General features: G+C 33.3%; 1 pseudogene; it reads right to left on the bottom strand.

The window, feature by feature from the left end:
* Window positions 1-2,695: 2,695 nt before the first annotated feature.
* LOC132038193 (uncharacterized) lies at window positions 2,696-5,046 on the bottom strand (annotated as a pseudogene).
* Window positions 5,047-11,749: the final 6,703 nt, after the last annotated feature.

Below are 11,749 nucleotides of genomic sequence, written 5' to 3' on the forward strand. Positions count from 1 at the left end.
TATTAATTTGGTATTTAAAATTCAATGGTTTAATTAAACGACGTAGACCTCTAATTGGAGGCTACGTGTCACATCTGGTATTATAAAACCGGCATTAATGAAAAATGGCATGGATGAGTCATTTTGATAATGGGCGATGGCATAAATAAGTCAAACTATTGATGAGTGACATAAATGAGTCATTTCCTATAGTTCGATGGTATAAATGAGCCATTTCCTATAGTTCGATGGCACAAATGAGCCAAACTATTGACGAATGGCATAAATGAGCCATTTCCGATAGTTGGATGGCATATTTGAGCCTTTTCCAAATATTCTATTTGTTCACCACAAAAACATCACAAAATAAAATTAATTTTTTATGAAAAAAAAAAAATTAAGTCTGCTAATTGGTTCATAAAAATATTTTGTTATGAAAAAAAAGTAAAAAATGAACAAATAAATAATTTGTATGTTTTATGACAGAGTTGAGTATGTTGGGTAGGGGCAGGTTTAATTAAAGGCAGAATGTTTTAATTTTTTCCATTAGAACTATGACACATAATAAATAATATTAAAAAAATTATACTTGTGCATAAGACAGATCTGAGCTTCTATTGTCACTTTAAAAAGAAAATATAAAAGAAACAAAAAAATTAAAAATAAGTAAAAAGAGGTTTGCTTGTCTTAAGAGAAAAAGTGAGCCAAAAAGATGAGCAAAAGGGTATTTTTAACAAAATAGATGAATGATGGAGTGAGATAGTGTAGGGCATTTTGGTCCTTTTCCATTTAGTATTTCATAGTTTTTATAGTTTGGATTTGTTAGAAGACAAGCTCAACACGCTAAGTCCTTATGCATTTTCATCATTTATAGAAGGGAAAAGGATCAAATATGTGACTAAACTTAAGAAATGACGGGAAAAGGCTCAAATATGTCACTAAACTTAAGAAATGACTCATAGGTGTCACTCGTAAATAGTTGAGCATAAATATCCCAACCGTTACTATTTTGGAACATACATGTCATTGCCCGCTAAAAGGACTCCATCTTTCTAATTATAAGTATCAGATTTTACGACGTGGCATTATCTAAACCCTCTATTACTTAGCCTTCCTTTTTTCCCTCTCACCACTTTTACGAGTGACATATTTGAGTCTGATAAATCCGAGTGCTTTTTGTTTTGATGATTGTCAAACTGATTTAGAACTAGATAGAGACCTGATCTGTGGTCTGCTCTCTGTGTACTATGCACCGTCAGCAGAGACAGCTGTAAAGTCGAGCTACTCGCTGCACAAGTACAACAGTGAGCTGACCCATGCTTTAGGTCAAACTATTGAATGAGTGGCCTCTATCCATCCCATATGCTTCCCACTATATATATAACATGTTACAACATATTGTGCATCACTTGAGAAACCTAATCTAACTTGTACAAAAGCTGCCTCCGCAAGAATTCAAAGTGATTGCAAGAACAAAGTTACTTTCAAGTTGAAGAACGAGATCCTGATATGAGTTTAGTCCATGTTCTTTAGGTTCTTTGTAAATCTTTGTTCATTTGTGCTTAAATTGTAAGCCTACTCTTCTGTGTTAGGAAGTTGTTCGTAAGTGTTTTGAAAAGTCACAAAGTGTACTTGCTGGAAGTGTGTTTCCGCAAGCTTTTGAGTGGTACACCAGGCTAGAGTTAATCTAAGTGTATTAGTGGTCCTTGGCTAGAGTTAGTCAAGTGGAGGTGCTTGCAATCGGAGTATTGCAAGTGTGGAGGGCCTACGGGGGTTAGTTCCTTGGTTGCAAAAGTGTTATTGTAAGGATGAGGGATTATGGGAGTTAATTCCTAGCTTACGATGGAGTTGTAACCTGAAGTTGCTCGGTTAGTGGAGGTGAAATCCTACTGACGTAGGTCGTGATTTTTAATCCCTTGAGCAAGGAGTTTTCCACGGTAAAATCGTGCCTTCTTTACTTACTGCACTGCATAAGGGAATTGATCTACAACCAGGTTCCTCATACATTATTTGGTGGACGCACACCCAATTAACATAGTCTTTTCTCAAGTCACTACCACATCCCAACCATTGTAACACCCCAAATTCCACCATATACATACATGTGATAAGTTGGTATTTTTACAAACTTATCTCATCTTTATACTTAGATTTTTTTTATGTTTGATTGAAAAAAAAATAGTGCATTTAATATGGTTTACTTCAATTTTATAGGTTTATATGGTTGAGAAGAGATTTGGAAGAAACCAAGTGAAAAACAAGTCCAAAAGAGGCCAAATTGAAGAAAAAGAGAAAAGTAGCTAAAAATGGCCAGAAACGTAAAGCTGAAAATCTGAAATTTGAAGGCTGTTTTTGTCATTTTTTATTGGAAAATTGTGGAACTACAAAAGCAAGACTTGGAGGACTTTATTCTCATCTTTGGCCACATTTTCAAGCTTGGAGAGCTAGGATTTCATCACCAACACTTTGGAAGAGAAGATTGGAGCACTTTAGTGAACAAACTCTTAACCCTTTCTTCAATTTCATGTTTTGTATTGAATATCTAACTATATAGTCAGAGGCGGATCCAGAATTTGAAGTTTCCGAGTGCCATGCGTCATTCAATCAATTTGGGCTTCGGGTCGGATTATTCGTCTTTTCGGGCTTTGATTCGGGTTATTCGTCTTTTCCGATGAAACTTTTATTTATAGCAATCTACAGAAGGGAAAAGCATAAAACTTCCAATAATATTACTAATATCATAAATATCCATCATTGATTTACAATTGTCTTCAACGAGGTTTCATCTTCTGAAAATGATCAATGACGATATCATTACTTACATTTGTGAATATATCATGCTCTATGTAACAAACTAAACAATCATTCAAATATTGATCACCAATGCTATTCCGCACTTCATTTTTGATCTACTTCATGGATGAGAATGCTCTCTCCACAGTTGCGGTAGCAACAGGTAAGATCAGAGTTAATTTCACAAGTAAATAAACAAGTGAATAAGTATGCACAAGATTTGCCTCAACCAATGCTTTTACCAAATCACGAATTCCTTGCAAGTTGGAGAACTTGGGATTACCACTTAATATGAAATATGAAAGTATCGAGTTGGTAACTCAAATCTCGAATCTGTATTTCATCAAACTCATCTGGGTAACACTTTGCTAAAGTCATGATTCTCCCTTTATCAAAATTAGCAAAACAATTGATAGGATTCGAGCTACCCATCCCAAGAAGCAAATCACTACTCGCTACATCAAAGCGATCATTAAGCTCTTGAAGTTGCACATCAATCACAGCATAAAAGATTTCAATACGCCAGTGGTGTGAATAACAAACACCAGAAGACTTACGCTTTGACTTTCCAGGAAAATAAGACTCATCTAACTTGGGAATCAAAATATCTTGTGCATCACAAAATGAGGAAACATCATCCAACAAAGGCTTCCATCTAGTTTCCCTCATATCTTGCAATCTTTCTTTTGCAATGTTAAGAAACTCCATGGCATTAATAATATCTTGATCCTTTTTTTGTAAAATTTTGCTCAACTCATTTGACATTGCCAACACTTTCAACATCAAGTGAAGCATAAAAACAAATTTGAATGTTTTAATCTCAATCAAAAGATATTTTGCTTGATTTCTATCGCTTAAGGTGGAACCTTTATGTTTAATCACTTCAAGCACATGAACAATAGTTGAGAAAATAATAATAAAGTTATCTAATGTTTTGAAATGTGATCCCCAACGAGTATCACCTGGTCTTTGAAGTCCGCGCGTTTGATTTAGTCCTTGTCCAGTATGAACTTCACCTGATTTAAGTAACTACTCCAACTTTTCAAATTTCTTGATGATGACGAATCAAATCTCTCGACTTAAAAAAGATCCTCCAACAACATTCAACACATTAGTAACATGATCAAAGAAGTCTTCAACATCCCCATGTTTTTTAGCGACTACAAGTGTTAATTGCAATTGATGAGCAAAACAATGAATGTAATATGCCGACGGACTATCTTTCATAATCAAAGTTTTGAGACCATTTATCTCTCTCTCATATTACTAGCTCCATCATAACCTTGTCCACGTATTTTGGATGGACTTAGTGAGTGATTGGAAAGCAAAGAGTAGATTTCTTTCTTTAACGAGCATGTCGATGTATCACTAACATGGACTAGACCGATAAATCGTTCTACCACCTCACCATTCTTATCAACATACGGCAACACAAGAGCCATTTGTTCTTTGTGTGAGATATCTTTGAACTTATTCACTAATATACCAAAGTAATCCCCATTCAAGTCTCCAATTATAGCTTTCACCGTTTCTTTTGCACAAGCGTGGACAATATCTTTTTGGATCATAGGACAAGTCAAAGTATCATATTGTGGAGCATTTTCTAATATCACTTTTCCCACATCCGAATGTTTATCCCTGTGCCATCGCAAAAAATCCTAGAAAGAAGCCTTGATTTGTTGAAGATTCACTTTCATCATGACCTCGAAAAGGCAACCCATGGTGCAAAAGAAGTCTTGCCACATCAATTGAGGCTTCCAAACTCATTCGATAATCACTTTTTTCCTTGTCAGAATGCTTTTCAAGAACAACTTGAATTGATTGATGATGATTTGACAAATCTAGCATCTTCTTGAAACATTTATCGTGGACACTATTAACCTCACCAACATGCAAACAGAACCTTTCAAGAGCCCTATTCCAACTCCTAAAACCATTTTTCGTATAAAACTCACCCGCAATTCCATGTACAAATTCATTTTTGAACAAATAACAACATAGGCAATATGCGGCATGTTTCTTCATGCTATACTCCAACCAATTAGAATGTGGACCTTTGTACCCACTTGAAACTAATTGACGACCTCTATTTCCTATTTGAGTTGTAGGAAATTTTTTCAGTAAAGGTTGACAAGGTCCTGTTTGAATATAATGTCTCCTCACTTCATCCCGAATTCGAGGGTTATATTCAGCAATGGGTATCCTTTCTCCTGGATCGGCTTCAAGCGATCCTAAATTGAGCACATCTATAAGTTGAGAACGATTGGCATCCATACTAGAACTTGGTTGAGAACAATTAAATTTTGTGAGAAATTTATCCATCTTCAAAGAATCAAAGCACTTCCCTATGAAATGAAAGTTCAATTCAACTCACAATTTGTAGTAAAGCACCACAAATTTAAGCAGCCAACAAAAAATACACAAAGCAATATGCCAGCTTCTTTACAAAAATGTACATACCCATCAGCAAAATTACACTTTTATACATAACTCCACAAAAAGCACAAGCAAGATTACAACTTTTCTATAAAACAGTACACACCCACAAGAAAGATTACAACTTTTATACATAAATATACAAAACCCACAATCAAGATTACAACTTTTATACGTAAATGTACAAAACTCACAAGCAAAATGACAACTTTTATACATAAATGTACAAAACTCACAAGCAAGATTACAATTTTAACACAAAAAAGCATTTTTGTAAGAAAAAAACTCAAAAGAAATCAAGAAAGAAAGACGAAAAGATCCTTACATTGGGTAAATGGAGGAAGCAGCCGAATGGGATTTTGGCTTTGGAGCAATGAAGAGGGTTTGTTTAGTTGATGAGAATTGAGAAGAGAGGGTTTGTTTCTTTGATGAGAATTGAGAAGAGAGAGAGGGTTTGTGTCTTTTTTTTTAATGAGAAGGAAGAGAGGGAAACTTCTATTTTTAACTTTAAGAAATAAAAAAGTCAAAGATTAATAAATTAAATTAAGTCAACAACAATTATAGAAATGAGAAAAGAGAATATAAAGTTAATGGGAAATTGAGAATTGTTTTGTACCCACTGCTCTGCCCAGTCACGCTGCTATTGCTCATTGTTGAGCAGCAAGGGTAAAAAATAAATATAAAATGCAGCATGCAGCCGCTAGGACTCGATCCCGCGACCAGAGGGAAGGAATCAAAGCCTTTCGCCATTGGCACCATCTGGTCACTTTGTAGTGAGGGTGCCACTTTAAATATTTGTACATAGTTTCTGTATATATACACAGGTTTTGGGCGAAGCTTGCGGGTGGCGTGGCCCCCCCCCGAACCTTAATAGATCCGCCCCTGTGGTACTCTATTCCATTACTTGAATCTTGTTTATGAAAATATTCTTTGTCCAAGTTTTGGATTGAAACTCTTGTTATGCTTATGTATTGAATGATTTTTATTTGTAATGAAGCGAGTTAATGTTTCTCTATTTATTCTTCAAGCTTAATGTCATTTAGTGGTTGCAAACATTAAATGTGCCCTTTTACCTTTGCTTTGTTTGGAAAAGAGAGTTAAGGGTTAGGAAAAGATTGAATAGCAAGGATTTGAATTTTAAACCTCATCTAATAACTTGAGGTAGGAATATAAGAGTTAACTTGAGGTTGAATTAACTACGGCTTGGAAGATCTTAGAGTGAAATTCATCGATTTGGTTGGAAGACTTTTAATGAGATTTTAGAAATTATTATCTATTAACACAAACTCGCTCTTAATTGTAAAATCATAAAATACATTAGATCGTCACTTGAGAGTAATTTTCCTTGTATCATGATTGTGGTCATTGATCATTTTATCCACTTTTTAGTTAGTTTCATCTTTGTTAGTTCTTAAATCAAAAAACAAATATTGAAAAAGTGTTTGGATTAGCTTAGTTGGTGATAAATCATTTACTTTCTTAATCGTCTTTATATTATTCTCTATGGGATTCGACCTCGAATCATAGTTGAATAAATTATATTGCGACGACCATGTACACTTTCTCTTTGAGTAATGAATTTGAACGTTATCAACTTGCACACTTTTAATTCACAAGCTCATACTTTCTCAAGCCACCCCAAATTCCTATGCATTTTCATCATTTATAGAATACAATTTCTGACCACCCCATTTATCAAAATCAGACCATATTTAATCACCATTTCAGGTAAAATTAAAAAACAGAGTCTTAATGGAGGAGAATGCATATCGAAAGCACCTCAAACTCTTGAAAGCTACGAAGATATTTTTCTATTAATGTATAGGCATTGATTACATTTACTTTAATGCATGCACAATTACACAGGACATTTTGTCACATCGAAAAAAGGTTGCCGGTGTTCCTTTGTCAGGGTACAAGATCGTGTTTGTTTCACAAGAAAAAGAATGAATAGTGACTCTCAACTATTATTATTATATACTCCATTATATATTATATATTATATTATATTATACTTTAGTATAAAAGTCTAGAAGCAGGCAGCTGTCCGTCGACATGCCTGCTTCTGACCAAGGGTATTTTCGGTTATTCATTTTATTTATGCTTTAAGGGCATCGTATTTTACAGCTTTGTGTTTGCTCTTTTGGACAAATAGACCAGTCCATTATTATTTAACTACTTTCTGAACATGTGGGCTCCCTTTTTCTTTCCCAATTTAGGCCTCTGTTCTCTTTGTTCTCTTTTACAGCTGTGGGTCCCAGCTGCACCCTTGTGAAATAGTACGAATTATGTTATCAATCTTGATTGACAGCTCGTGGGTTCTTAAAATTAAAAAAGCATGTAAGCTTTTACAAAGAAAGAAAAAATTAAGCCAATTAAAAGTTAATCCCTCCGGATCAAAAAAAGAGTCGATATTATATGATCAAATCTCAATTCCTATTTAATTAGGGGTAGTTCAGTTAAATTACCTATTTTTATCTAGGAGTTAGCATTTTCTTAAGGGGTGCAAATGGCTAAGTGGACGATCCGGAGGGAGTAAAACAGATGGAACACGTTACAGTAACTTTGGTATCTTGATTGAAGTTCTACATTTCAATATGCAAGATTTAAACTTAAAATTACAAATCTCAAACACTAAGGTCAAATCTTAATACACATCTTAGACGCTAAATTACATGGTAAAAACCTTAAATGATAAGCACCTAAAACTTTTACTCTTACAGACAAACATTATAGGTAAATCTCAATCAGTAGGATCTTTTATTAGATTTTTAATAATTAATGTATTTAAAATTTAGGATTATATATAGAGATTATAATTAAAGATTTATAAATTAATTAGAGATGCATACATGCTTTTAAGAACATTTGTTTTGCCGTAAGATTAAAAGATAACGAATTAACAGTAACTTTTATGTTTTTTAATATTAATTTTTAAGTGGTGAAGATTAAATATACAATGTTTAATATGCTTTTCCAATTTCGTGAAACAAAGGACAGAAATATTATGTTGATACTGAAATATTAGGCCCGCACCTCTAGTGATACTTATAATTACTGGAATCCGCGACTTTTGTAGGACAAAAAAAAAAAGTTGAACCAAACTAATATAAAAAAAAATAACATAAATAGGATTATTGCTTATTTAATTTAGTGCGTGAAAGGACTAACGAAAATAAGAGTTTGGCACGCACGAAATTTGTGCGTGAATGAGGCCTACATTTTCTTGGGCTCAGATCTTTGTCTCTTCTTTGCTCTCTTTCCTTGCAACATCTTCAACCATTCCCTTCATTTTCTTCTTCTTATTAATTACTTTTCCTCCTCTTTTTTATTTTTTTTTTATTTTTTTATTTTTATGGTGAACAAATAAATGAGTCCTTTTTTTTTTAAGTTGAGAATTAAAGAATATTGAGAACACATATAGATTTTTTGACGGTGCACCTTTTATTCTTTTTTAATTCTTCTTTTTGTTTTCCTGTTATTATTCTGCTAGGATCTTGGTCTATCTAATACTGTTTGATTTGTCTTTCTCTGTTTCACTATGTATAGTTCATTTTGGGGTCCAGAGCCAAAATGACTCAATAAAAAATCAAGTGAACCAAAATACCCCAACAAAAAAAAAGTTACGGAGACGGAGGCATTTGCACGCTTTAGCGCGATATTTTACTACGCTAAAGAATTTTTTTTTTTTTTTTGCATGCGCGGTATTTTCTTGCGCTATAGCTAGCACTGAAAAAAAAAATTTGGTAAACTTTTTTTTTTTTTTTTTTTTTTTTTTTTTTTTGAAAAAACTTAATGTTTTTTCCATACTTTGACCAACGATTAGTCGTGTGTCAAGACTCAAACGTTAATATTTTATATAGAACTTCGATATTTTTTTTTGCGTACAATAATGTAGACCCAATACATCAAGGATACATAGACGTTCGGATAGTCATTTTAGGGGTTGAAAAGGTGCCGAAGTAAGTTTTGTTTAAAAAAACTTAGTGTTTCTTTTCCATACTTTGACTAACGATTAGTCGTGTGTCAAGACTCCGAAACGTCAATATTTTATATAGAACTTGATATTTTTTCGTACAATAATGTAGGCCCAATACATCAAGGATACATAGACGTTCGGATAGTCATTTTAGGGGTTGAAAAGGTGCCCGAAGTAAGTTTTGTTTGAAAAAACTTAGTGTTTTTTTCATACTTTGATCAAGCTCAAAGTTATGACCATCTAAAGTTTGACCACTTTACAACTAGTTTTTCACCTTATATTTTTTAGAATTAGATTTATATTCAAAATAAAGTTATGTCTTGATTAAAAATAACACGCTTAAATCAAAACCTTAAAAAATAAAACACTTAAACCTTAAACAAAACTTACTTCGGGCACCTTTTCAACCCCTAAAATGACTATCAAACGTCTATGTATCCTTGATGTATTGGGTCTACATTATTGTGCGCGAAAAAATATCGGGTTCTATATAAAATATTGACGTTTCGGAGTCTTGACACACGACTAATCGTTGGTCAAAGTATGGAAAAAACACTAAGTTTTTTCAAACAAAACTACTTGCACCTTTTCAACCCTAAAATGACTATCGAACGTCTATGTATCCTTGATGTATTGGGCCTACATTATTGTACGCGAGAAAAAATATCGGGTTCTATATAAAATATTGACGTTTAGAGTCTTGACACACTACTAATCGTTGGTCAAAGTATGGAAAAAACACTAAGTTTTTTCAAACAAAACTTACTTCGGGCACCTTTTCAACCCCTAAAATGACTATCCGAACGTCTATGTATCCTTGATGTATTGGGCCTACATTATTGTACGCAGAAAAAAATATCAGGTTCTATATAAAATATTAACGTTTCGGAGTCTTGACACACGACTAATCGTTGGTTAAAGTATGAAAAAAACACTAAATTTTTTCAAAAAAAAAAAAAAAAGTTTACCAATTTTTTTTCCTTCAGTGCTAGCTATAGCGCAGTAAAATCTTTGCGCTATGCAAAAAAAAAAAAAAAATTCTTTAGCGTAGTAAAATACTGCGCTAAAGCGATTCGGCTCCGTCTCGTAACTTTTTTTTTTTATTGGAGTATTTTGGCTCACTTGATTTTTTATTGAGTCATTTTGGCTCCGGACCCCAAAATGAACTATACACAGTGAAACAGAGAAAGATAAATCAAACAGTATTAGATACACCAAGATCCTAGCAGAATAATAATAGGAAAACAAAAAGAAGAATAAAAGGTGCACCGTCAAAAAATCTATATGTGTTCTCAATATTCTTTGATTCTCAACTTAAAAAAAAAAAAAAAAGACCCATTTATTTGTTCACCATAAAAAAAATAAAAAAATAAAAAAAAGAGGAGGAAAAGTAATTAATAAGAAGAAGAAAATGAAGGGAATGATTGAAGATGGTGCAAGGAAAGAGAGCAAAGAAGAGACAAAGATCTGAGCCCAAGAAAATGTAGGCCTCATTCACGCACAAATTTCGTGCGTGAAAGGCCAAACTCTTATTTTTGCAGTTTGGTCCTTTCACGCACTAAATTAGTGCGTGAATCCTATTTATGTTTTTTTTTTTTTTTTGTATTAGTTTGGTTCAACTTTTTTTTTTTTGTCCTACAAAAGTCGCGGATTCATAATTACTGTGGATCCAAATGGCCCTTCTGCTATTCGGGGGGGCCATCTTTTAAATATTTAATTGAAGGCCTTCATGTGTTTACTTTAGATATCTATCCGTAGGAGTGACCTTATTATTATGCAACATACAACAATAGCTCAATGATAGTTGAGATCGATTATATGAATTCTCACTGTTCATGCCATATCGTTTTATTTAAAATGGCGGCAATCCCATGTTTAATAATATAGGTTATACTAATAATTACTGTGGATCCAAATGGCCCTTCTGCTATTCGAGGGGGCCCATCTTTTAAATATTTAATTGAAGGTCTCCAGGTGTTTACTTTAGATATCTATCTATAGAAGTGACCTTATTATTATGCAACATACAACAATAGCTCAATAATAATTGAGATCGGTTATATGAATTCTCATTGTCCATGCCATATCGCTTTATTTAAAATGGTGGCAATCCCATGTTTAATAATATAGGTTATACTTATAATTACTGTGGATCCAAATGGCCCATCTGCTATTCGAGGGGGCTCATCTTTTAAATATTTAATTGAAGGTCTTCATGTGTTTACTTTAGATATTTATCTATAGGAGTGACCTTATTATTATGCAACATACAACAATAGCTCAATGATAGTTGAGATCGGTTATGTGAATTCTCACTGTTCATGCCATATCGCTTTATTTAAAATGGTGGCAATCCCATGTTTAATAATATAGGTTATTTAACATTAGAAATTCTTTACATTTTTTACCGGCTTCCAAATCCCTAACATGAGCAAAAGAGTCTAACATCGGACCTAAAGTATGTGCAATCATGATTAAAACCTACTTTTTCTATTTCAATTTAAGTATTTTATTATCTTTTTTCTTTTTCTTTGTTTTGAAAAAAAGAATGTCTAATTTCCA

This window comes from Lycium ferocissimum, chromosome 11, assembly GCF_029784015.1.
Source record: "Lycium ferocissimum isolate CSIRO_LF1 chromosome 11, AGI_CSIRO_Lferr_CH_V1, whole genome shotgun sequence".
NCBI lineage: Eukaryota > Viridiplantae > Streptophyta > Magnoliopsida > Solanales > Solanaceae > Lycium > Lycium ferocissimum.